Source organism: Symphodus melops, assembly GCF_947650265.1.
Source record: "Symphodus melops genome assembly, chromosome: 8".
Taxonomy (NCBI): Eukaryota; Metazoa; Chordata; class Actinopteri; order Labriformes; family Labridae; genus Symphodus; species Symphodus melops.
This window is the reverse complement of record NC_136698.1, coordinates 20,283,391-20,309,075: the sequence shown is the minus strand read 5'-3', so window position 1 is coordinate 20,309,075 and position 25,685 is coordinate 20,283,391. Positions and strand designations below refer to the sequence as shown.

Genomic DNA, 25,685 nt, shown 5'->3' with positions numbered 1-25,685 from the left:
TGCTCCTCCTCTAGTGTTCCTCTGCTCCTCCTATACTGTTCCTCTGCTCCTCATCTGCTCTCTCAAGCACAACTGGGAAGAAGACAAATAAAAAGCTTTTGTGTAACTCAAATATTACATACTTTTTTGAAATTTGTTTTAACAACATTCCATAATTTAAAGGCGACCCATTTGGGCATGATTATTAATATCAGATATAATTATCAGTTTTTGGACTTCCGCTTTTGACATGCTCGAGTGAGGACGCTTGGAAGTAGCGCTCCGACCAATGTAACTTAAATTGCCTGCTATAATGACAATACTTCACTCATAAAAGTAATAATTAATAAGAAGAGACTATGACAAGATGGTGAAAGGTGACGACCCAAAAACTGTTCAAAAGCAGCTAACGCTGGATGCAAGCTTAGCTCAAAATGACAACGGGACCGAAATGCTAATGCTAGCGGAACTCCGTAAGTTCCGAGAAGAATCAGGAATCGCACAGAGAGACATGATGGAGTCTCAAACGCGAATGGAGGCCTCAATAGGAGAAATTAAGAAAAGAATCGACACGCTGGAGGAGAGGCTGACCACTGCTGAAACCAGAGTGAGTAGCTGTGAGGATCGAGGCACACAACAAGAAAGAGCGCTAGCTTACCTGCTCCAAAAAGAAGCGATGCTAACTGCAAAACAAGACGAGTTGGAAAATAGGATGCGCAGAAACAACATCAGATTGTACGAAATTGATGAAGATTTAGAGGGAAGAGAGATGATACCGTTTGTCATTGACTTTCTCAAGCAAACTCTAAAATTGCCAGATGACACAGTTATTCGCATCGAGAGGGCTCACAGAGCTGCAACTCAGAAACCGAAACCAACTGCGCCACCGAGATCCATAATAGTTCGCTTTTTGGATTTTAATGTGAAACAAGTGGTGCTAAAACAAGCATGGGAGCAGCGAATCATGATGTTTAATGGGAAAAGAGTTTATTTTGATCAGGACTACTCCCCTGAAGTGCAAAGGAAAAGAAAGCAAGTGCGTGTGGTAATCAAAAAACTCAAGGAACGTAACATCAAGGCACAATCACCATACCCAGCTCAACTAAAGGTGTTCATGGATACAGGAGTCAAAACCTTCCCCTCTCTTTTTAGAGGCCCAATCCACTCTGAGGGATCTGGGGGTATTTGTTGAAGTAGAGGAGCGGGACATCCTGGAAAGAGAACTACTACAGGATAGATGGCAGACTCAGGACAGACGGCAGAGAAATGGACAGAAACTGACCCCCAGGGAAATCAGAGCCATCATAAACTCTGTTGACCAATCTGAAGATGACTGAGTAAGGAGGTGAGCCTCTCCTCAAACACTGTGTCCAGTGAAGTAAGTGACATATAGTTTAAGATGTAAGGACATGCAGGCATGACAATATAAATACCGTAAATTTCCGACTATAAGCCGCTACTTTTTGTCGCGGTTTTTAACACTGCGGCGTTTAAAACGATGCGGCTTATTTATGGATTTTTCTTGCGGGACAATGAGCTTGTGCCGCAAAAACATTTGACTTCGTCACATCGGATCTTAATATCAGTCCTTTTGCGCTTTATGCACGCACCCTCATCATGGAAAACACACGGAGAAAGGCATATGATGCAGCTTTCAAGTTAAAGGCGATCGAACTGGCTGTCAAAGAAGGAAATAGAGCTGCTGCACGTAAAGTTGACACTGACAGCGACAACGAAAAAGAGACTGAGGAAGTGAGTAATGAAGTCATTCTGAGGCAGTGAATGGATGGATTTTTTCTTGTGAAATGTATTACTGTATTACGGTAATCTTTTTCATCTGCCGCGTTACAGACACTGTTTGATAAAGGATTTACAGTAGGCTTCATATTTGCGGATGTTACCAGTAGTACGTATTTCATTAAAAGTTAAAAAAATGTCTTTGTGTCACGTCTTTCTGTGTAAATAGCTCTTGTTATAACGTGGACACCTGCGGCTTATAATCAAGTGCGGCTTATATATGTACAAATACATTCTTTTTACCTATTTTTAGCCGGTGCGCTCAATAGTCCGGAATTTACGGTACTTAGAAAAAAGGGGTTGTTCAGAGTGTAAGTCTTTTTCTTTAACCCTTGTATTGGGCATCTAAAGCAGCAAAGTTGGAGACTATGGACTGCTGCTCACACATTTTGTGTATCTTGTCCAGGGAGCTAGGTCTTCCTGCCCTTTTTACATCGGGAGTGTGTAACACACAACACAACTGGAAGTTCTTTTATGTTACAAAATATGTTTTGTGTTCCTACTGTTCACATTATTCTTTGTTCCTCGGCAAACTGATTTCAATGGCTAAGGTTGTTTGTAAGAGTACCAAGATAATTAGAAAGGGATACATTTGTTAATTTTACTTTTATTTAACCATGACTACTTTGAAAATTATTAGTTACAATGTAAATGGTTTAAACCACGTTATAAAGAGAAAAAAGGTTCTGACTCAATTAAAAAGGTTGAACTGTTCAATTGGGCTTCTACAAGAGACTCATTTGAATGAAGAAGAACATGCTAAACTCAAACGGGAATGGGTGGGACAAGTATTTAGTGCATCCTATGAAAATCACAAAAAAAGGGGCGTAGCCATACTGAGCCATAAATCGTTAAGCTTTATATCTGAGAAAGTTCTAAAGGATAAGAACGGCCGTTGGATTATTGTTATAGGTTCTATTGGTGGAATTACGCTAACAATTAGGAACATTTACGCTCCTAATGAGGATAATCCAGACTTTTTTAAGGAGATAGCTCAAATTATAGCAGGAAATTCAAAAGGAATAATAATACTGGGGGGGGATTTTAATTGTGTAATAAACAATCATTTGGATAAATTTCCATTCGAACAAAAATATCAATTATCCAAATCAAAAGTACTGAATAATATATTAGAGGAACTGAAGCTTGTTGATATATGGCGTGTAAAAAATCCAAGGGTTAGAGATTACACACATTATTCAAGAGTTCATAAGAGCTACTCCAGGATTGACTTCTTCTGCATCTCTAAACAAGAGGCCCACAGAGTGGAGGATTGCCATATTGAATCCCAAACTCTTTCAGACCATGGGCCAGTGTTGATGTCTTTAAATGTGAACCAAGACAAGCCTTTAAAACTATGGAGACTGAATGTGTCACTCTTAAATAAACCTGAAGTGATTCAATATATAAAAGACGAAATAAAATTTTACTTAGAAACTAATGATAGAGATACAGTTTCCCCTTCTACTTTATGGGATGCGGCAAAGGCGGTCCTGAGGGGCAAAATCATAGCTCTTTCTTCCAAAATTAAAAAAGAACGTGAGAAGATCCAGAAACAATTAGAAGAACAGATTTGGGAATTAGAAACGGACCACAAAAGAACTAATAACGAATTTATTTTTCAAGAACTGAAAAAATGTAGACAAGACTTGAATGAAGTATTAACCAACAAAGCAGAGGGTGCTTTACGCTTCTCTAATCAGAAATATTATGAACATGGAAATAAAGCAAGTAGATTACTTGCTTTCCAGCTAAGGAAAATGCAAGCGAGTCGAATTGTCCAAAAAGTTACTTGTCCCATATCTAAAAAGCTTGTGACACACCCCAAAGCAATAGCCTATGCATTTTCTAAATATTACAAACAATTATATGACTCAACCCCCATTCCAAACAAAGCAGAGAATATCAAACAGTTCCTTAAACAAATTAATCTTACTAAACTTGATAAAAAGGAGGCTGAATCCCTAGTGGAACCTATCACTAAAGAAGAAATAAAATGTATCATAAAGAACTTAAAAAATAACAAAGCGCCCGGTGCAGATGGGTTCCCTGGGGAATTTTATAAATGTTTTCAGGCAGAACTTACTCCTCTTTTACATAGAGTTTTTAATTTTGCCCTTAGCACTAAAGAACCGCCAAAAACATGGGCTGAAGCCATCATTTCGGTGATACATAAGGATGGAAAAGACCCCACACAATGTGCCTCCTATAGGCCAATAAGTTTACTGTGTAATGATATTAAAATTCTAAGTGCTATTCTAGCTAAAAGGCTTCAAAATATTATTAATAAACTCATCAACCCTGATCAGACAGGATTTATACCTGGAAGGTTAGGAATAAATAATATAAGACGTACCCTGAACATTATATCAACAGCGCAGGATGATCTCCACCCGTCAATGCTTCTCAGCCTTGACGCGGAGAAGGCATTTGATTGGGTGTTCTTGAAGCATGTGCTAAATGAAATGGGCTTTGATGAAAGTTTTATTGGATGGTTTGAAGTACTGTACACATGTCCCACTTCTAGAGTGCGTGTTAATGGTCATTTGTCAGAAAGTTTTCCTCTAAAAAGAGGAACATGCCAAGGATGCTGCCTGTCACCAATACTATTCGCTATTAGCATAGAACCATTAGCGGAGTTAATTAGAAATGATCCATCAATTATTGGTATAACAGACAAAATTAGGACCCACAAGTTGTCATTATACGCGGACGATGTCATACTGTACATTAGAGATCCACTGACTTCTATACCAGAACTTCTGAAATGTTTGAAGGACTTCAGTATTGTCTCAGGGTATAAAGGTAAATGAGTCAAAATCAGAGGCTATGATGATAAAGGGGATCTGGCCGTCAGAATTGTCCAAGAGTGTTAAATTTAATTGGTCACCTAATGGTTTCCGATATCTAGGAATTATGATCACCCCAGATGCTTCTCAGCTGTACAATGCAAATTATGGGAAATTAATCGATCATATTCGAAAAGATTTAGAAAGATGGGGAATACTACCGCTGTCTTTTTTCAGGAGGATTGAAACCGTCAGGATGAATATTCTCCCAAGACTTTTATATCTGTTTTTGTCCCTACCTATTTGGATTCCAGCTACCATCTTTGGGAAGATACAAAAACTGATTTCTACTTTTATTTGGCAACAAAAGAAGCCCAGAATCAAATTTACACAGCTGACCAGTAGTAGAGCATGTGGTGGCCTTAACCTGCCAAATTTGAAACTATACTACTGGGCAGCACAACTACGTGGGGCGGGAGAGTGGCTAAAACAAAGTAAAGAAACAACATGGCTGACTTTGGAACAAAGTTCATGCCCTAAATTCTCACTGCAGGCTTTAATATTCTCCCCAAACGAGATATGGAAAAAATACAAAATCACTAATAAGCGATGGAAGTACAAGCCCTCGGTCCCGATGATAGTTATGGGGAACGTAAACTGTCTTACCAACAAGACAGACGAGCTGGCTGCTCTCGTGAGGAACAACCGGACATTTAGAGAGTGCAGTTTAATGTGCCTCACAGAAACCTGGCTGACTCAAAACACCCCGGACGCTAACGTGGATCTACCGGGCTTCACTACAGTGAGAGCGGACAGAGACATGAAACGCAGCGGCAAACGGAAAGGAGGAGGACTCGCGCTGTTTATTAACAACAGATGGTGCCACCATGGACATATTACTGTAAAGGAGGCAATGTGCATCAAAGACATCGAGCTGCTGGCGGTGGGTTTCCGTCCTTACTACATGCCGAGGGAGTTCTCTCACGCGATCGTGGTTTGTGTTTACATTCCACCCCGAAACTGCGTGTGACGTCATCCACTCTAACATCGCGAGATTACAAACGCTGCACCCGGATGCTTTCATTGCCATCTCAGGGGATTTTAACCATGTTACATTGAACTCCACACTACCGGACTTTCACCAGTTTGTAAGCTGTCCCACCAGGAAGAACAGGAAGGACGCCACCCCCCTACCACCTCTGGGTAAGTCCGATCACAACCTGGTCCTACTCAAGCCACAGTACAAGACTAAGATCCAGAGACAACCGGTAACAACACGCACCTTCAGAAAGTGGTCTCCTGAGGCAGAGGAGGCGCTCAGAGACTGTTTTGAGAACACTGACTGGAGTGCCCTGCAAGAGACCCATGGTGATGACATTGAGGGGGTCACACACTGCACAACTGACTACATGAACTTCTGTATGGACGTTGTGGTTCCCACTAAAACTGTGCGCTGCTTCCCGAACAACAAGCCCTGGATCACCAGCGATGTCAAGGAGATCCTCAACAGGAAGAAAAGGGCATTCAAGGAGGGAGACCAGGCAGAGCTGAAGCGTGTGCAGGGGGAACTCAAGGTCAGACTCCGAGAGGCAAAGGAGGAGTACAGAAGGAAGGTAGAACAGAAGCTGCAGCGGAACAACATGAGGGAGGTCTGGGAGGGCATGAAAACCATCACAGGCTGCAGGAAGAAAAATAACAACGCAGAAGACGGGGACCCTGAGAGAGCAAACCAGCTCAACTTGTTTTTTAACAGGTTTGACTGCCCCGTCGCTGCAGCCAGTGCCTGTCCCCCCAGCACCCCTCTACACACCCCCTCCCCCCCTCTCACTCCCCCCCTCTCACTCTCCCCAACACCTCCCCCCCTCTCACTCCCCCCAACACCTCCACCAGGACAAACACAACCCCCAAAGACAATCCATCCCCCCTCCCCCCCACCATCACCAGAGACCAGGTGACCAGGAGCTGAAGAGACTCCGCCCCAGGAAGGCAGCCGGCCCAGACAAGGTGTGTCCCAGGATGCTAAAGGCCTGCTCTGCTGAGCTGGGGGAGCCACTTCAGCATATCTTCAACATGAGCCTGCGGCTTGGGAAGGTTCCTGTACTCTGGAAGACCTCGTGCCTCACCCCGGTCCCCAAGAAGAAAAACCAGTGAGCCAGGCGACTTCAGACCAATCGCTCTGACATCCCACGTTATGAAGACCTTTGAACGGCTGCTGCTCCAACACCTCACACCCCAGGTCCAACACACACAGGATCCACTGCAGTTTGCATACCAGGCAAAGGTGGGCGTGGACGATGCCATCCTCTATCTCCTACACAGGGCTTACTCTCATCTGGACAAAGGGAGCAGCGTGATGAGAATCATGTTCTTTGATTTCTCAAGCGCCTTCGACACCATCCATCCCCTCCTACTGAGAGACAAGCTGACCGAGATGAGGGTGGACTCGTACCTGGTGAGGTGGATCACGGACTACCTCACAGAGAGACCACAGTACGTCAGACTGAAGGACTGCACATCTGACACTGTGGTCAGCAGCACCGGAGCACCACAGGGGACCGTGCTCTCCCCTGTCCTGTTCACCCTGTATACCTCTGACTTCCAGTATAACTCTGAGCTCTGCCACATGCAGAAATACTCGGACGACACTGCGATAGTTGCTTGTGTCAGGGATGGACAGGAGGAGGAGTACAGGAGCCTGATCGAGGACTTTGTGACATGGTGCAGTGACAACCATCTGCAGCTAAACACCTCCAAGACCAAGGAGATGGTGGTGGACTTCCAAAGGAACAAACCACATCTAGAACCTGTTTCCATCGGGGGGGGTCGACGTGGAGGTGGTCAGGACCTACGGGTATCTGGGGCTGCAGCTGGATGACAAGCTGGACTGGTCGCCTAACATGGACACTACCTGCAGGAAGGGACAGAGTCGTCTGTACTTCCTGAGAAGGCTGGGGTCCTTCAACATCTGCAAAAAGCTGCTGCAGATGTTCTACCAGTCTGTGGTGTCCAGCATCCTCTTCTACGCCGTGGTGTGCTGGGGAGGAAGCTGCAAGAAGAGGGACGCAGCACGCCTGGACAGACTGGTGAGGAGGGCCGGCTCTGTGGTGGGTACAGAGCTGGACTCACTGGTGACAGTGGCAGAGAGGAGGTCTCTGGACAAAATGCTCTCCATCATGGACAACACACAACACCCTCTGCACAGCACCTTCACCGGCCAGAGGAGCATGTTCAGTGACAGACTGCTGTCACAGTCGTGCTCCACGGACAGACTCAAGAACTCTTTTGTCCCCCTGGCCACCAGACTGTACAACACTTCACTGTCACGGCAGGGAAGAAGCGCACGGTGATCCCTGGACTCTTTTTTCACTTTTTTCTCACTCCTCATCTGCACTGCTGACCTCAGAGTCAGTCTCCAGTTGGACACTTTAATGCATATTGATAGTCACCTTATTGAGCACAGGTCACTTTAACGATAATCACTCTAATCATCTGGTTCCACCCTACTGTATTGTTATGCTACATCTGTAAGGGTTGACATGATCACCCTAACTAGGTCAAGTTTCACTCTATTGTCTTCAACACTTAATGCTTATCTGCTCCTCAATAGTTGGGTACTTAAATGGCAATCACCCGAATCATCCCTGGTCTCACCTCTTTGTTTAGGACACTTAATGCAAATCACTGCTCACTGTTTAACGACTGTTTAACGACTGTACTCACACCTCGGGCATAAACTCAAAGACCTCTGTACATACACTCAGCACACACAGCACACATGCTTCTCTCATGCAAACAGCGCACATGCTTCTCTCTCCTCACAGGTTAGGTACACCATGCTATATAAGTTTTAAATCTAATGCTAATGTCAACCGCACAGGTTAAACCTTTAGTCTTAGTCACATAGGGGCTGCTAAATCTTGTTTGGGGGATTATTGTATGGATTATTGAGAGGGGAGGGGGGACAGCGGGTGTGTATTGTATTGTAACCGATGTTTTGTACTGTAACCAATGTCTTGTGTCTTGTGTCCTGCCTGTCTGTATACTGCTACTGGATGCCCTGAATTTCCCTCGGGATCAATAAAGTATCTATCTATCTATCTCTATCTACCTTATTATTTCTAAATTTGACAAATCCAAAACGAATTTGTGTTGGAGACAACATGGTCAAATTGGAGACCACACACATATTTTCTGGGACTGCCCAAAACTCAAAACATTTTGGGAAGGAATCAGGGGGGAACTTTCTGACATATTTACATTGAGTGGAACCCGCTTGTCTTTGTCTTGGGAGTGCTCCCATGTAATTTGTTAAGTAAAGAAAAAATGTATCTGATAGTACGAATTTCTGTTGATACGTTCAGTTTGGATATATCTTGTAGAGAAAACTTTGCTGTGAGCAGACCGTGATCTATTTAGAGAAGACATGACCATATTGGGAGAGACACACGAGGTATCATGAAAGTATAATATTCTGCCTCAGTGACAGTATAAGATGAAGTGTTCCTCAAATATAGGAATGACATTCAAAGAGTAAAGGTCATGTGTTTCTGCATGCCATGTACAGAAGTATCTAAAGTGGGAAGGAATTTGTGGCATCTGTTGTACTGTATATAAGGGCTCTACCTCCAATCAATAAACGTCTATTTCTCAGCCTGCACAGAGTCTTAGTGTGTCTGTCAGAATAGAACCACGGCCGTGACATGCTGCATGAGTACAATCCAGTCTGTTGATAGATTCAGCTTTAGGGACAGTTATATTATTCAACCCATCAGTATCTCTTTAAAGTTCTTGTACTGGTGGCTAAAAAAATTATAACTGTATCCTGGTACAAACCTCTACCTCCCACAGTATGTCACTGGAAGGAAAGAATAGTGAAGGGGTTTACAATGGAAAAAATAACGGCAAAGCTAAATCTTACTATTGATTTGTTCGAAAAGAGGTGGAGCCCACTAATATCTTATTTGAACCTGACATTGTAGTGTATTCTGAACCTTGAATTGTGTATTATCAAGGTGTCTGTTTGCCGAGATGTTCATGGTTTGTTTTTGTCTGTTTCTGTTCTGTTTATCTAACACAAACAGTATGTACAGAAGGTGAAGCTTGATTTGTGAATAAAAACTCTTGTTAAAAAAAAAAAAAAAAAAATTATCAGTTTTTTTGTGTTGAGTATGATGATGAAATGAAGCTTAGCGAAAGTTCAGTAAGGAAGACTTTAAGTGATCCACAATCAGGTTTCTCAGTCACTCTTTTCACGCTGTCATTTTCAAGCTGTCAGTCTGGGCCGTCTGTGGGTTAATCAGTTGTTCTGTCACTGGACCTCATCTAACCAATGGCGCAGCGTTCCTCCTTCGTTTTCGGCCTATCATCGTTCAGCTCTCCTTTTTAAATATGATCCTTTTTCTTCCCTAGGTCTTTCAAGCTGGCTTCGTGCGCTCGTTACGGGTAATTTAATCCCATTTGATGCAAGATCAGTAGGTAACGTACCTTTCTGGGCACTGCAGTCTCATCGCGCATCAACCTCATACTCCGTGGCTATTTCCATGCAATCAACCCACTCAAGCAGCTAGCCGGCAAACAAGAACGCAGCAGCTTCTCACTGGTAGGAAGTCGTCCTCAACCTGCAGGTGTTCTTCAGGTGGGACGCAGCTCTCGTGTTTTCAAATCCGGATAATATTACTCATCCACCGGCTAATTCCTGGTAATTCAGATCGTAACGTCGATCATATGATGTTGTTCTGTTATCTCAAATCAGAATAAACACGCACTGCTCTTTGAAAAAATGCTAAAGTCATCCAGCATGGCTATTTCTTGTTTACAACGTTTCATGTAAATGGAATTCACGAACTACCGGAAATAGAGTATCGTCCTTTCAAAATAAAACCGGAAATGAACTTCAATCACTATAGTTCATTTAATTTCATATTAAAGCATAGAAAAAATATTAATCCCATGTAAAAATCTCGGTTCACTCATCATTTAAAGTAGTAAAAAAGCATTATTCAGGTCATTAATTTCAAATAGGTGAAGCAACTGCTGCAGCAATGTAAGGCTTGTCTCCACAATTGAGCCATTCAGGTTTCTGCAGTTACCTCCGTATGTCCTGAAATAACTGATACCATTAAAACTCAAAGATCTCGACAACTCATGGCAAGCCAATGCAAATACCTGGTGGTCGGAGGTTACTGAATTTCACAATTGCGAAAAAAAAAAAAAAAAAATCTAGTAATAATATCGTGGAAATTTAGGCTCTGTGTAAAATTACAACTACAGTGGCACGTAAGTATCAAGTGGTTTGTTGGCTTAAAAGTTTAACCAAAAAAGTCATTTTCCCTTGTGTCCAAAGGTTTAATATTCGTTATTTTCTTTCACAGTGAATTACAACAAAAGTTGTGGTTCCTATCTCCTCTCAAGGAGGGCATGAAAAAAAAAAAAAAAAAAAAAAAAAACAGCATCAAGTTACTCAGTTACATAAATCAAATTATTCTGAAATAATTAACGCAAGCTGTTTCTGCTTGCAACACAAGCAAACCGGTTTAGCAAATTCTAAATCAAGAATCGCATCTCAGAGCAAGCAATCTTGTCGGCAACTCATCTCAACACAAGCAATCTTCATGCTTGAAACGCATTTCACAGGCATATCTCTTTCGGCGGCAACTGATATTGACAGGGCATAGAGGACTCTGTTGGAAAAGATGTTCTAATCCATCGCACTATTCAAGCTATTTCATTCAGAATAGAAAACAAGCAATTCAGCATTTTCCTCTCCTGTGCGTCCAGAATCAACTTCTATCATCGAGCGCAAAGTTCTCTTAAACCTTGTCTAACCCAAATACCTGGTGGCAGTGGTCTTCAGAATTCTACCATTTGTTTGCTTTTGAAAACTTTGTTATTTCTTGTTTTAATCAAATATTCTGAATTTAGAATATTTTGTACTACTCACTTAAGTACAAGGAGGATCTTAAGTATCAAATGTTTAGTGGTTTAATTATTTCTAACCATGTTGTTTTTCTTTTTTCTGTCATAAAAGGTCTCATTTTGCTTATTAATCTTTGCAGTGAATCACTATAAGTTGGGTTTAATCTACGTCAAAGGAAAGCATGGCAGGCCCTTAAAACGAGCAGCAGCATCTAGTCCTCCGCAAATTCAATAGCGTTAACAAAGCATCAGTCACAGCCATATCGTTGGTAAATCATCATTATCAGCCATATCGTTGGCAAATCATCATCAGCCATATTGTTGGCAAATCATCATTATCAGCCATATCGTTGGCAAATCACCTTTCACAAGTATATCAAGTTTAGTCGCGTAGGGTGGCTGGGCGCACCCTTAGAGATAGGGTGAGGAGCTCGGTCCCATGGAGGAGCTTGGAGTAGAGCCGCTACTCCTTCACATCGAGAGGAGTCAGTTGAGGTGGTTCGGGCATCTGGTCCGAATGCCCCCTGGACGCCTCCCTAGGGAGGTGTTCCGGGCATGTCCCTCCGGGAGGAGGCCTCGGGGTAGACCCAGGACATGCTGGAGAGACTATGTCTCTGGGCTGGCTTGGGAATGCCTCGGGGTCCCACCGGAAGAGCTGGAGGAGGTTTCTGGGGTGAGGAAAGTCTTGGCGTCTCTGCTTAGACTGCTGACCCACGACCCGGCCCGGATAAGAGGCAGGAAATGGATGGATGTTTAGTGTTTTAACTATTTCTAACTTACTGTTGCGTTTTCTGTTTCTGTCATAAAAGGTTTAATTTTGCTGTTATTTGTCTTTGCAGTGATTCACTATAAGCTGGGGTTACATCTACGTTCAAGTAAGGCATGGCAATCCCTTAAACAAGCAGCAGCATCAAGTCCTTCGCAAATTTAATGCATCAGTCACAGCCTTATTGTTAACAAAGCATCAGTCACAGCGATAGTATTGGCAAAGCATCAGTCACAGCCATATAGTTGGCAACGCATCATTATCAGCCATATCGGTGGCAAATCTCCTTTCACAAGTATATTACGTGGTATAGCTTATTTAATGGGTATAGAGGTCTCCGTAGTAACATCTTTTACAAGCATAATCTCAATGCTTGGCTCACTGGTGTAATTCCTGTGTCAAGCATCTTTAAATGGGCATAGTGGATTCTGTTGGAAATCTCAATGCTAGATATTTTCATTGGCAAATCATCTTTATCAGATCAAATGTTGAGGGGCTTAACTATTTCTAACCCAGTGTTTTTCAACCAGTGCGCCAGTGAGACATTGTCAGGTGTGCCGTGGGAAATGGTCAAATTTCACCTAATTGGTCTAAAAAAGAAGTCGAGTGTCTGTGCTGTCAAGTGCCTGGCAGTTATCATGTAATACTCTTCCATATAAGTAGGTGGCAGCAGGTAGATAATTGCATTGTACTCCAAGACAAGAGAATTAGTGACGCATTGATGCGACAGGTGGCGGTAACAGTGACATTATGGCTAGCGAGAATATACGGTAACAGTGATGGAGAGGTTTTTGAAAAAGAAAAATGCTCACTCCGAACTGGACCCTGGACAAAATTCGGACCCAGATGAAGGCCCTAGTATAAGTGGAGGTCAAAAGAAAGCAAAGACTGTGAGCTCGAGCAAAGTTTGGAGGCAATACAGCGAAAGCTATCTTTCATTTGGATTTACTTACACCGGGGATGCAACGGCACAAACTCTGCTGTGCTTGGTGTGTGGTGAAAAGCTATCCAACAGTGCTATGGTCCCAAGTAAGCTTAAACGCCATCTCGAAAAGAAACACCCTTCACTTCAAAACAAGAATGTGGACTATTTTGTTCGCCTGCGTGAACACACGGAGAAACAGGCAACTTTCATGAGAAAAACCACAAAGGTAAATGAGAGAGCCCTTAAAGCGAGCTACCACGTTGCAGAACTTGTAGCTAAATCAAAAAAGTCCCACACTGTGGCAGAGACATTAATACTTCCCGCCTGCAAAGCCATTGTAAATGAGATGCTCGGACCTGAAAAGAAATAGCCAAAGTTCCTCTCTCAGATAACACAATATCCAGACGTATTGATGACATGTCTGCAGACATCGAAAGTGTGGTTTTGGAAAAGATCCGTATCAGTAAGAAATTTGCTTTGCAACTTGATGAGTCTACTGATATTAGTGGACATGCTCAACTCTTGGCCAATGTGCGTTTTGTGGATGGAGACGCAATCAGAGAAAACTTCTTCTTTTGCAAGGCATTGCCAGAAAGAACAACAGGAGAGGAAAATTTTCGGGTCACATCAGAATATCTTGAAAAAGGAGGACTTAAGTGGGAAAACTGCACGAGTGTCTGCACTGATGGAGCGGCAGCTATGGTTGGGCGCACCAAGATGTTAACACTGCTGCATTGTGTGAGATAATAGTTAAACATTTGAAAACTTTTGAGGAGAAGATGTCATTTTATTTCTCTTCAGCCTTCACTGAATGCCTTGACTGGGTTAGGCACCCTTATAGCTCAGCATCAGTTGTTGGAAAGGACATGACTTTACAGGAGCAGGAGGACCTAACTGAACTGAGACAAAATCGTGGTTTAAAGCTAAGCTTTGCAGATCTACCTTTGGATAGTTTTTGGTTGGCTACTGCCAAGGAGTTCCCTATTCTGGCAAACAAAGCAATTTTGACTTTGCTCCCATTTTCCACGACATATCTGTGTGAGGTGAGCTTTTCAAGCCTGACTGCTATACAAACTAAAAACAGAGAGAGACTGAGAGCTGTTGAGGAAGAGCTTCGTGTGTGTCTTTCTTCAATTTCTGCCAGGATATCAACTTTGTGTTCATCCAAACAAGCCCAGGTTTCACACTGAGTGAGTAGAAATATTTGTATTTGTGTTTATTTGATACCAATTCAAGACACTTTGACGAGAATTACTTTATATTGTTAATATGGGCTACATAGTTTCGTTTTTTTTAACATTATCGACTGGTGGTGTGCCTTGAGATTTTTTCAATGAAAAAAGTGTACCGTGGCTCAGAAAAGGTTGAAAAACACTGTTCTAACCAACCGTTGCGTTTTCTTTTTTCTGTCATAAAAGGTCTAATTTTGCTGTTATTTATCTTTGCAGTGAATCACTAGAAGCTGGGGCATCATCAGTCACAGCCATAACGTTGGCATCAGCATCAGTCACAGTCATAACGTTGGCATCAGCATCGGTCACAGCCATAACGTTGGCAACAGCATCAGTCACATTAGCATCAGTCACATCAGCATCAGTCACATCAGCATCAGTCACAGCCAAAACGTTGGCATCAGCATCAGTCACAGCCATAACGTTGGCATCAGCATCAGTCACATCAGTCACAGCCATAACGTTGGCAACAGCATCAGTCACAGCCATAACGTTGGCAACAGCATCAGTCACAGCCATAATGTTGGCATCAGCATCAGTCACAGCCAAAACGTTGGCATCAGCATCAGTCACAGCCATAACGTTGGCAACAGCATCAGTCACATCAGCATCAGTCACATCAGCATCACATTGGCATCAGCATCAGTAGTCACGGCCATAACATTGGCATCAGCATCATCAGTCACGGCCATAACGTTGGCATCAGCGTATCTCCTGATTGAATTAGCTATAAAATGTTATTTTGTTGGTTAAAATATAATTTGTGATGAGTCTTGAGTGTTTTCTAATGCATAGACTCAACTCATATTCAGAATTTATCCATTTAATATGATTTACAAGCTTACACGCTTTGAATTTAGCCGTTTAATATGAGTTATACCCTTACACACACTGTGTCAGGAAAAGGTCCCCACCCGTCAAACTGACAGACTGCAGTACCTGTGTATCCACTAGGGAACACACACATTCTGAAAAATTGACTTCCTGGGGACCATTTTTAAAAACAGAAGAAACTTCACAAGGCATATCAGCGGGGTGTTTTCTATTGATTGCAATGCTTGTACCTCTGGGGACCGGCCATCGGTCCCCACGGGAAAAAATGGTCCCCTGCGCGTGGGTGATATCTCAGGTCATGGACCCCGCCAGGATATAAATAAACTCACAACACACACACACACACACACACACACACACAAACACACACACATACACACACAGTTGAGCTGTTAAAACTTCCCAAACTTACACATTCAAACCTGAGGCATTCACATTCTCTTCACTAAAATTTTATATCAAGACTTTGATATATGTCCTCGATGACAGAGCCTTCGCCTGGCCTTAGTTGAGCTGTGACATGACACCAGGGAGTCCCCCATGAATCATTATCTGTGCGTGTGAGAGAGAGAGCAAAGCCTGTGCAAATGCAGCACTGATGTCTATTTTTTTTTCATTCCTGATGCAGTCCAGTGGTCAAGTTGTTGTGAAAAATAAAGTCTATAGTGTAGTATGCTCCTGATGCGAGTTCACAGCGCACGTCCACTGAACGTAGTCCACGCACGCTGTCCTAAACACAGCTACACTAAAAACAGCTACTTTATTCTCTAAATTAGAGCCCTTTAGTGGTGAGGAACATACAGAAAATTAATGTGCTTATTCTACAGCCCTTATCGGACAAGGTGAAGTGTTAATTTACAAAAAAAAAAAAAAGATTTAACCTGCAATATGCTATTTAATCCGAAGCTCAAATCCCGGTGTGCAATGTCGTCTCTAGGAATTGAAGTTTCCTCACTTGTGACATCGGTGAGGAATAGTGAGCTGTCCACCACAGTTAAGTCCAAGGGAGGTTTGGTGCGGTACGGGCGTCATGTCTCCTTTGGCGTCCGTCGTTCCACTCACTCCTCTTCAAGTCTATGCAGTCCTTGATGACAGAGCCTTCGCCTGGCGGAGCGTTGGGTGGCGGTGTCCTCCAGCTGGGCTGGGTTGGATTTAACACACACACACACACACACACACACACACACACACACACACACACACACACACACACACACACACACACACACACACACACACACACACACACACACACACACACACACACACACACACACACACACACACACACACACACACACACACACACACACACACACACACACACACACACACACACACACACCAATGACATGCTGGTGTCTTATGGGATCCACCCTTTCTGTGGATCCTACAGCCCTAATTTTAACTTCTAAAATCATGAAAAATTTAAGACAACACAAAAAACACTTGAAACACTGAAAACCCACAAAAAAATTTCAAACCTGAATTTTTATCTTCCTGGGGACCAAACCTGAATTCTGGTTGCTCTTGGGGACCGCTACTGCTCTGCCTATTTGCATGCAATTACAGCATTATTAAGACAGTTCACAGCTCCTGATGAACATCTACAGTGACTCTGGTTATCCAGACTGTCACACTGACAGATCAGGTTTACAATCCAAAGAATTAATGATGCCAATATATGAGTTGATAAGAGAGTTGATAAAGATTTCCAATATTATTACTTTACAGTCATGTTGGTTCAACATGATCTCTCCCCAATACACAATACAAATTCTTTTAGAATTAAATCATGCGGCGTCTTACAACACAATCCAACATTTGTACTGCTTTCACAGTTGTCAACGTTTGAGCAAGATGAATTAGGGGTTGATTAGAGATGTGTTGTCAATAAAGTTGTTTTTAATTTATTTATTTATTTATTTTTTTTGTGTCTCAATAACAAATAACACTATGGAAAAGGCCCTACAATCCAGTCAAGAGTTGCATCCTGTGTAGTGATGTATTCAGCCATTGATTTGGTATCTGTCACACATTAAATGGAAACCTTTAAAAAAGTGCATATGAAAATTTACTGAAAAGTCGAAATTTGACTGAAAAGTGTGAGCATTTTTTTTTTAAAGGTTTCCATTTAATGTATGACAGAGACACCAAATCAATGGCAGAATACATCACTACACAGGATTCAACTGTTGACTGGATTGCAGACTTACATCCTGTGTAATGATGTATTCTGCCTTTGACATTAAATGGAAAACTTAAAAAAAAAATAATTAAAAAGCGCTCGTACTTTTTAGTCAAATATTTGTGTAACCTTTGAACATTGAGCAATATGATTTTCAAACATTTTTTAGCTCACCAAATTTTGTTTAGTTGTAGTAATGCCACACTAACATGGTGTGATGAATTAAAACATCATTTTAAACCAAGCTTTTGAACTACCACATTTTTGTAGTTTTATATGACTATAAAAAATTTGTGGAATATTCAAATCTCGAAAACCCCAAAACTCGCAGAAACAACAGGAAACTGTTCAAAACAAAAGCCTGACTGAATCTTTAGTATCGTTTTGCACTTTCACACTGAGCTACTGTGATTTGATTTTTAACATAATACTTAACAGCCCTCCAGGTTATTGTCTTCAGCTCAGTGATGTCTCGATGCAATCCAAACAGTCTGCTTTACCAGGAACTTTCCCCGAGTCTATGAACACCTTTAGTGTTTTTTCCACTGCACAAACTTCTACAGGTGTCCACATCCTCTTCTTTGAGGTTTCTATGACAGGAAGACAGAAAAAAGACAATTACATCTATAGACCCCATTGCTAGTCTCACTCAAACTCATTCAACAGATTCACATTGTCTTAACGTAAGATTTCAATGACCAACCAGCTTTAATAGTTGATCAGATGTGTAATTACATCAAGCAATGTCCTGAAAGCTGATATTTTGATAGAAACTAAAATGGACTACATCACCAGTTTTACTGACTGATGTGGTACTAAACCAGTTACGCATTTGTTTTGGTGTTTTTCTACAAATGCACCAATTAAAGTTACTATTCAAAGTAATAAGCATACGGCAGCGACATCTGTTTAAACTGGGCCAAGTATTGAAGATCATTTTAGCTCGTTTATCTTGTTTTCCATGTACAATCTTTCATTTCTTTCTTTGCTTTTACATAAACGCATCATACAGGATAAGAAATGTACCAACTACAACTTGTTTTAATAATGCTAATAATAAAAATATCTGCTAAGTGGTTCTGTATTGAAAAAGGTAATAGGCAAACAGTCCAGCTTGTGTCATACCTGTAGCAGAAGATTCATCTTGCTGTGCTTTGTCATCTATTTGGGGTCCTAAGAAAAGAATAAAGAAGAATAAACCGACCTAAGAAATAAGGGTCAGCTTAAAGCAGGTTTTCTGTGTCAGGCAGCAGCTCTACCATCCAGCTGAAAGTATCCCATCAGTAATAACCCAGGTTATGAACTCCATTCACAGATTTCTGATCAATTGCCTCATTAAAAACGTTATTTAGCAAATTTTGGAATACTAACACATGATTATATTAATTGTTCTGCTTTTGTAAAATAAAGTTACAAACAAGTAGCAAAATGTCAGTTAGTGTATAAAATACCTTCTTCATGATCATCAGTGATGGATGTCAAAGTCTGTATCTTTGGTGCAGAAGGGCCTGCTGAAAATAATGCAGAAAGGCAGCACTGTTATTTTGTGAATGTTAACTTAGTGCTGTGTCGTATACTGGTGTCCACGTTATATCGTCGGCCCACTTCATGACAGTATGGATTTTCAGGACAGCGGTATACCGTCATTTCTCATATTATTCAACTTCCGGGCGTAGGGTATTTAGCTCCCGTTGCTCTTTTCGCACCGCCTGTTATACAGTTGTGTGGCCGGGTTTTCCATCAACTGCATACCTTCCTTACATCGCGTCATTAACAAGATATGTGTTAGATGTTCGTTCGTCCGTCGTCTCTCTTCACTGGGGCGCTTGACTCTTGAGTAAGTAACAGCAATAAGTCTCTGTGATTCAAACACCAAAACTTTATTAATATCACTGTTGTCCCTGCACAGACGTGAACGTGAAAACGCAGTATTTATTCAGCTCTCTCTGTCACAGCAGCTAGCTTCACAGCTAATAGCTGACTGTCTGTCACAAACGGATGAAAGAACTCGACTATAAGGTTCAAATCTGTCAGATTCTTGTTTACTGAGTGACACACAGCCCCTCCCTTTGCAGAGTGACAGACTGACAGCAGGAGAGGAGGACTCTGAACACCTTAAAAGGTGTAACATGAATATGATTTATTTTATTGTAATAAATTAATATAAACCCCAAAAAATCTTATTATGGATAGTGATGGGCAGGGAGAGCGATTAGATTAATTACCAAACTACTGGTTTAACCAAATCATGAAAAAAATAATGTCATAATGTTAAAAAATACCGTGATACAATTTTTTTTTTTGGCATACCATCCAGCACTATGTTAACTTTTCCTAAAGTTTATCAAGTTATGATATTTAAAAAGCTTGAGTGTGAAATACCTTTCTCAAAATCATCCTCGTCTAGCTGGACACACTGCTGCCTTCTTGGTGTAGTCTGTTAAAATAACAAACAATAACTCAATCCTTGTCTTTTTTTTATTTTTCAGTGTACATTAACGAGAAAGAATGACATGTGTAGTTGGTTAGTAGGTTACCTAATGGTGTGGCATCTTCCCCAGAGTCACTGGGAGGCATTTCTCTTTTTCCTCTTGAAGATCCTTTAACAAATCAGGCATTATGAAGTTACCAATAATGCTGTCTTAATGTTCTTTAACCACATGCATCTCCCTCCTTGCCCCTCCACAAAGAAAGACATACAGCACCATGTACTGTTCAGGGCACTTGCCCAGAAGAAAGACTTAAATGCAAAAATCACCTGTCGAGTGACTGCTGAAAGATGAGTCCTTGTCTATCTCCACGTCTGAGACCTCACTGTCCACCGCTTCCAGGACTTTTTCTGAAAAACAGGGTTCAAAAGTGTGAAAAAACAAACATCTCCTCTAAGAGAAATATGAATGTAAACTGAATAAATGTCTTTACCGTTTGGATTAATTTGGATTTGGTCAAGGCTCATTCCCTTGAAGTCTGATAGGTGTCCTTGTTCAAGCGCGCACAGGACTTTGCTGACTTTAGCCAACTCCAGAGTTCCTTCAGGTAGTCGATAATACTGTCTATGAACCCGAATGTCATGGCCAAGAAAATTTGCAAGCACATCCATCTCATGATCCTTCAGGTTCAGGACCGTGGACAGTGTGGAGATTTGCTTCCTCAGCTTGGTCGAGGAAAGAGTTTCAGGATGTTTGGCTCCACATTCCTTTGCAATCTGTCTGTCAATCTGAACCTCATTATTATGTGCACGATTTCCTTTGTTTCTTAACAAGTCCAAATGCAATTTCCGTTCTTTTGAGTTCACCTGAAACATTTTTGCTTGTGCCACAGCTGGTTCATTGCTGTGTTTGTGCATCAAGTGTCGTGCCATTTTATGGCAGTGCACAGGACAGTACAGACAATAGTGCTTTTTATTGTAAACTCGAGCACCATCTTTCCTTTTCTGTAGCTTCAAAACAGACACATTTCCAGAGCTTGTTTCACTTGAGAGTCCACTCTCTGCTCTCCCATCATCCTTAGCAGATAACCTGCTGGACACAGTCTTTCTGCAGTAAGTCCTCTTTTACGTCTTTTTTCTCTTCAGTTTCAGCGGTGAAATCTCAATTCTAAGATCATCTGATCCGTCTGAACTGCTTTCCTTTGCTGAGTCTTTTGATGGATGGTATTCATCCCCACTAGTCTCAATGCAGCTTAAAGAGGTGTCCGAGTTAGCAGGCGCCCCAGAGTTAGGGTTAGTGTGAATTAATTCTTCAGTGAGCTGAAAATATAAATACAATACATGCTAAATTTTGTACCAAAACAATAACCAGTCATAAAACGTCTATGAGTCCACTGCCAAACTTGACAGTCAAACTTTGAGTCAGTGTTAAGTATTACCGTCAGAGTATCAACAGCAAAGAGGTTAAATAGAGGATAATACAAAATATTCAGTATGTAAACTTACAAATATGGAGTCAGTTCTTTCCAGTGTTGGAAGTTCTGGGTCAGCACTGAGAGCAGAGCTCGAGCTTTCAGGAGTGAATATCTCTGTACTGTTACCACTGTTGAAGCTTGTTTCCTTTGTTGGAAAAATAGTAAATACAAACCACAGTCAAAATTGGCCACCATAATACACAGAAAGGTGATATAACACAATTAGATCCTTTGATTAACATACTGTTCTAACTTTAAAAGCAAGAAGTTTTCATCAAGTTAGCGTCAAATTAAATGTCAGGGGCTGCAGTCGGCCAGACCCAGTTCAATGGCAGTCTGAGGGCCTGGCTGTACTTAGGATGTAAACAAAGCAGACTTCTGATTAGTTTATAAGAATCAATAAAACTGACAGCGCAGCATTTTTAAGACAATGTGTTCAAGGCCCCTTCACACAACTAAGGCATAAGTGTCTCTATTCATATAAATGCAGCTGCACATCCACTGTGCTACAATATGTTGTATGTTCTAATTTCCTGGTGGGTTGCTGCTGATTTATAACAATAACTGTTGAATACTTACCAAACTGTTGAAAGGTGCTAGATGTTCAGGAGAAGGTTCTGATGCAGCCTGCTCCTCTGCCTCCTCCTCTTCATGAGGCTTCATCACGAAGGGCTAAAGAGGTAGAGCACACAGAAGTTACTGCTACAGTTTCTGATGTTGTGTTACACGCGGTAAGAAGAACATCTGCTTGCTGTCTGTACACACACAGTGAGATAGCATCATGGTGGAATGGTTTGGTGCTGATACAGTGAACTAGGGCTGAACATTAGGATGTGGTGCAGAGATCGAGATGACAGAGTCACTGCCACGGTAAAAACCACTGACTTAGATAGTTACACATTTGATTCAAATTCCAATTCTGCAACCTAAATCAAGGAAATCCTGATACTCTATTGATTCATTTCTTAAACACATGGTAGGTTGGTGCAGTACTTGTGTATATCATGCGCGGGGTTGGGAGGATTTCTATAAAGATGTATTCTGATACAGTTACTAGTTAAAAAATTTAATCAGTAATGTAGTCCAAGTACCATAATATTAAAGTAATGTAACTTGATTACTTTCAATTACTTTGGATTTTTCCAATACAGAATAAGCTAATAAAATCAAAAGAAACTAAATATCAATAAAATGACTAATGTTTGTGTATTCTGTAAGACAGCTGAACAATGTGAGCTTGTAAAAGAAATTGAGAAAACCAAGTTTAGGCAGTAGTTTATAGTCCTACAATGAAAATGTTCAAGTCTTGACCACATTGTTCAGTCTATTAAGCAAAAAGTAAACTGCTTCTTTTACATGGCAGACACAATATGCTCCGTTTTAGTTCACAGTATGGATTAAGAGCTCCCATAATGCCGTTTTAAACACACAGTGTTCACCTGCCACATTTTCAACAAAAAATGCCAAACAAATGAAAGATAATGAACATCATGATGTAAATTCAGAAAGTGGGCCTTTTCCCAAAGAAGCTACAAGGCAGCAATGGTAGTAATGTATGGCGTGGTTAGCATTGCTTTCCCGGGTTTGTATTTGACACGCACACGATACATAAATGTAAATGTTTAAGTACGTGAGAGAAACTTTGCCAGTGGTGGGTGTGTGTTGTGGGATTTTCACATTGATGTGAATGCATAGACACCAACTTTAATTACAGGCAAATCAGCGCTATTATTTAACAAAACAATCCCTCCCAACCCCACACACCATATCAGCATCACAGGTCAAAATCACAGGTTTTAAATGAAAAAAATATATATCATAAAATGCATTAAAATTCTAATCCTGCAAAATAATCCCAAATTTACTAAATGTCATGGTCATCTGATGTTTTTTTTCTGTAACTGTAGCAGAATACAGTTACCTTTTTTATTGTATCATAATCACATAACGTTGTTACATGTATTCCGTTACTCCCCGAGCCCGATCATGCATTATGTATGTGGAGTGGACTTCGTTGAGCTTACCGAGCTGTTGGAGGCTGGCACTAACTCGGATGTCTTATCCTGTGGTGACGTACAGTCCCTTTCTTGGTATGGCAGTCCTGAGGACTAATATATAGACACCTGCATGACCTAAAAAAATAACACACAACTAAAACATATTGTGTAAGAGGCCCTCTGAAATAAGTTAGAGTCATTATACAATATCAAGCTTTCAAATGTTTGCATGAACAATTTTCCCCTATGTCTACTATCTACCACAGATATGTGCATGAGGAATTATACAATTATGCAATTTCTACCTTAATATAAATGACCTAAAAAAAATGCAGGGCTAGAGATATTCTAAATTTTCTTTTCTGGCAACAACTGAGTACAGTTTGCTTGCGTTCTTACCTTCATGCGACATCAATATTATATCAGATGTGAATAACAAAGACCAATCATCTTTACCTCGGTTTGGTGATCCACATACTCCATGTACTTGGTTAAGCATTTATCATGATCCCTCAAACGCTGTAAGCGTGCAGAAAACCTGGATAGAGTACTCTGTCTGCAGGACATAAAAACAACAAGAAAACAGTCAGGGAGTGCAGGTACATTTTTACTGGAGTTATGTCACTGGTCTGATGCAGCTGACAAGCTGCTTTGTTTACATCACATGCACATTAACTTGCACATTAACACAGCAGACTGAGGGTATCTGCTGTTAGCTACACACACAGACTGTATATAGAAAAAAAAGATATATATATATATATATATATATATATATATATATATATATATATATATACTGTATATACTGTGTTGGCTTGTTTCGTGCAGGTAACAAGCCGTCTGGGCTGCTGTCAAAACAGACTGCGTGGAAGGCAGTAAATCTTGCGAACTGGATCCTTTTATTTCTTTACAGACAAGGTGAAAAGTATGGCACGAGACCAGAAGGTGACATAAACACAAAACACCTTCGTCTCCTATATTTCCCATAAACCATTGTGCTTAAAGGAGCATGAGCATGCTCATGCACATGGCTAGACTGTATGTAAACGGCCAAAATACACCTGATGCGTTTCCGGTGCTGTTCCGTTGTCTAACTTGGTTTCAATTAAAGTCAATATGTGAACTCACACTGGATCCGCTCCGTCACGGTCAGAACACCGTGGCGCGTCAGCAGTTTCACACAGCACACTATCAATAAATATTATCCATATCCTTACTGAAGAGTGAAAATAATTTGTTGTCCATGGTGCTACTGCCAGTTTCAATTGAATAATTTAGGTGCCAGAGCTTAGCTCCAGACTCCCACTTTAACCCCTGGAAATGTCAGCGCAAAAATCTAATTTATCAGAAAATTTTACAAACATTGTCTAATGAGAAGCTAACATGTGTTGACTTTCTAGCTACTATAGAAATGAGTGAGGTCTTAGCAGCTAACGCGCTAGCCACAATGCTAATCGTTATTTCTAGCTAATATAAAAACTAGCTAGCTCTTAGCAGCTAACACGCTAGCCAAAATGCTCATTATTATTAATAATTTATGTGACAAAAACTGTAAACTTACTTAGTTTTCCCGTGTGTTAATGTTTCCTCTGTTTGCTGTGTCCAACCGTCTCTCTCCAACCTGACTGACCTCCTCACTTTCCGTTACGTTGTCTGAGTCGGGGAGGGGCATAGGTCAGATGGGGACTGCGCATGTCAGGAAGTGTGTCCGACCCCCCTGTCATTGCATCATTAAAACAAACTAGAAATAAAATATTTCAGATAATTATCCTACAATATAACTTAATTAAGCTGTGCTGATGTCATCATCCTGTTTAGAAAATAAAATTATGATCCTGTCTGTTTTAGAAACCCACAATGTCACTCTGAGTGGGAGATGGGCATAGTTTATCATAGTCCAAGTTTATCATATTTACTGTGTCGAACATAGACTGTAAAAATAATGGACGGGACAAGGTCCCCTGTGGAGTGAAGCTTTTATTTTTAGAGCTCCCGCTACTGACTGGCTGCAGTATAGGTCATAAACCCCGCCTCCTCAATGATAACAGACGGGATGTGGGACAAATTGTTAAGTTAAAATACTCGTCACATATTTTTTTTCCAGACGTAAACTCTGCTGTGATCATTAGATATTATCACCCTACATGGTGTTCAAGTGCTCATTTTTCTGTGAAGTTTGTTTTAAATAAGTTATTTGAGGTTAAAAAACGGGATATTACGTCATACATGGCGATGATTGACAGCCGCGGATCTTGCAAGCGCTCTTGGTAAATAAGCAGTTACGTCGTGAAGTGAAGCTTTCTGTTCAGTTTTTTCGTCTTTTTTGAGCTGGTGAAAGCTGTTTTTTCTGCAGAAAC

At 41.1% G+C, this 25,685-nt stretch overlaps 1 long non-coding RNA gene across 1 annotated transcript; it reads right to left on the bottom strand.

Moving 5' to 3' along the window:
• Nucleotides 1-17,935: 17,935 nt before the first annotated feature.
• On the bottom strand, nucleotides 17,936-23,621 carry LOC306828211. The gene is made up of 4 exons (XR_013779711.1): nucleotides 23,250-23,621; nucleotides 18,877-18,936; nucleotides 18,551-18,586; nucleotides 17,936-18,015 (listed from the first exon to the last, which is right to left on the bottom strand). It is a non-coding gene; the product is annotated as an uncharacterized lncRNA (long non-coding RNA).
• Between the last annotated feature and the right edge of the window lie 2,064 nt (nucleotides 23,622-25,685).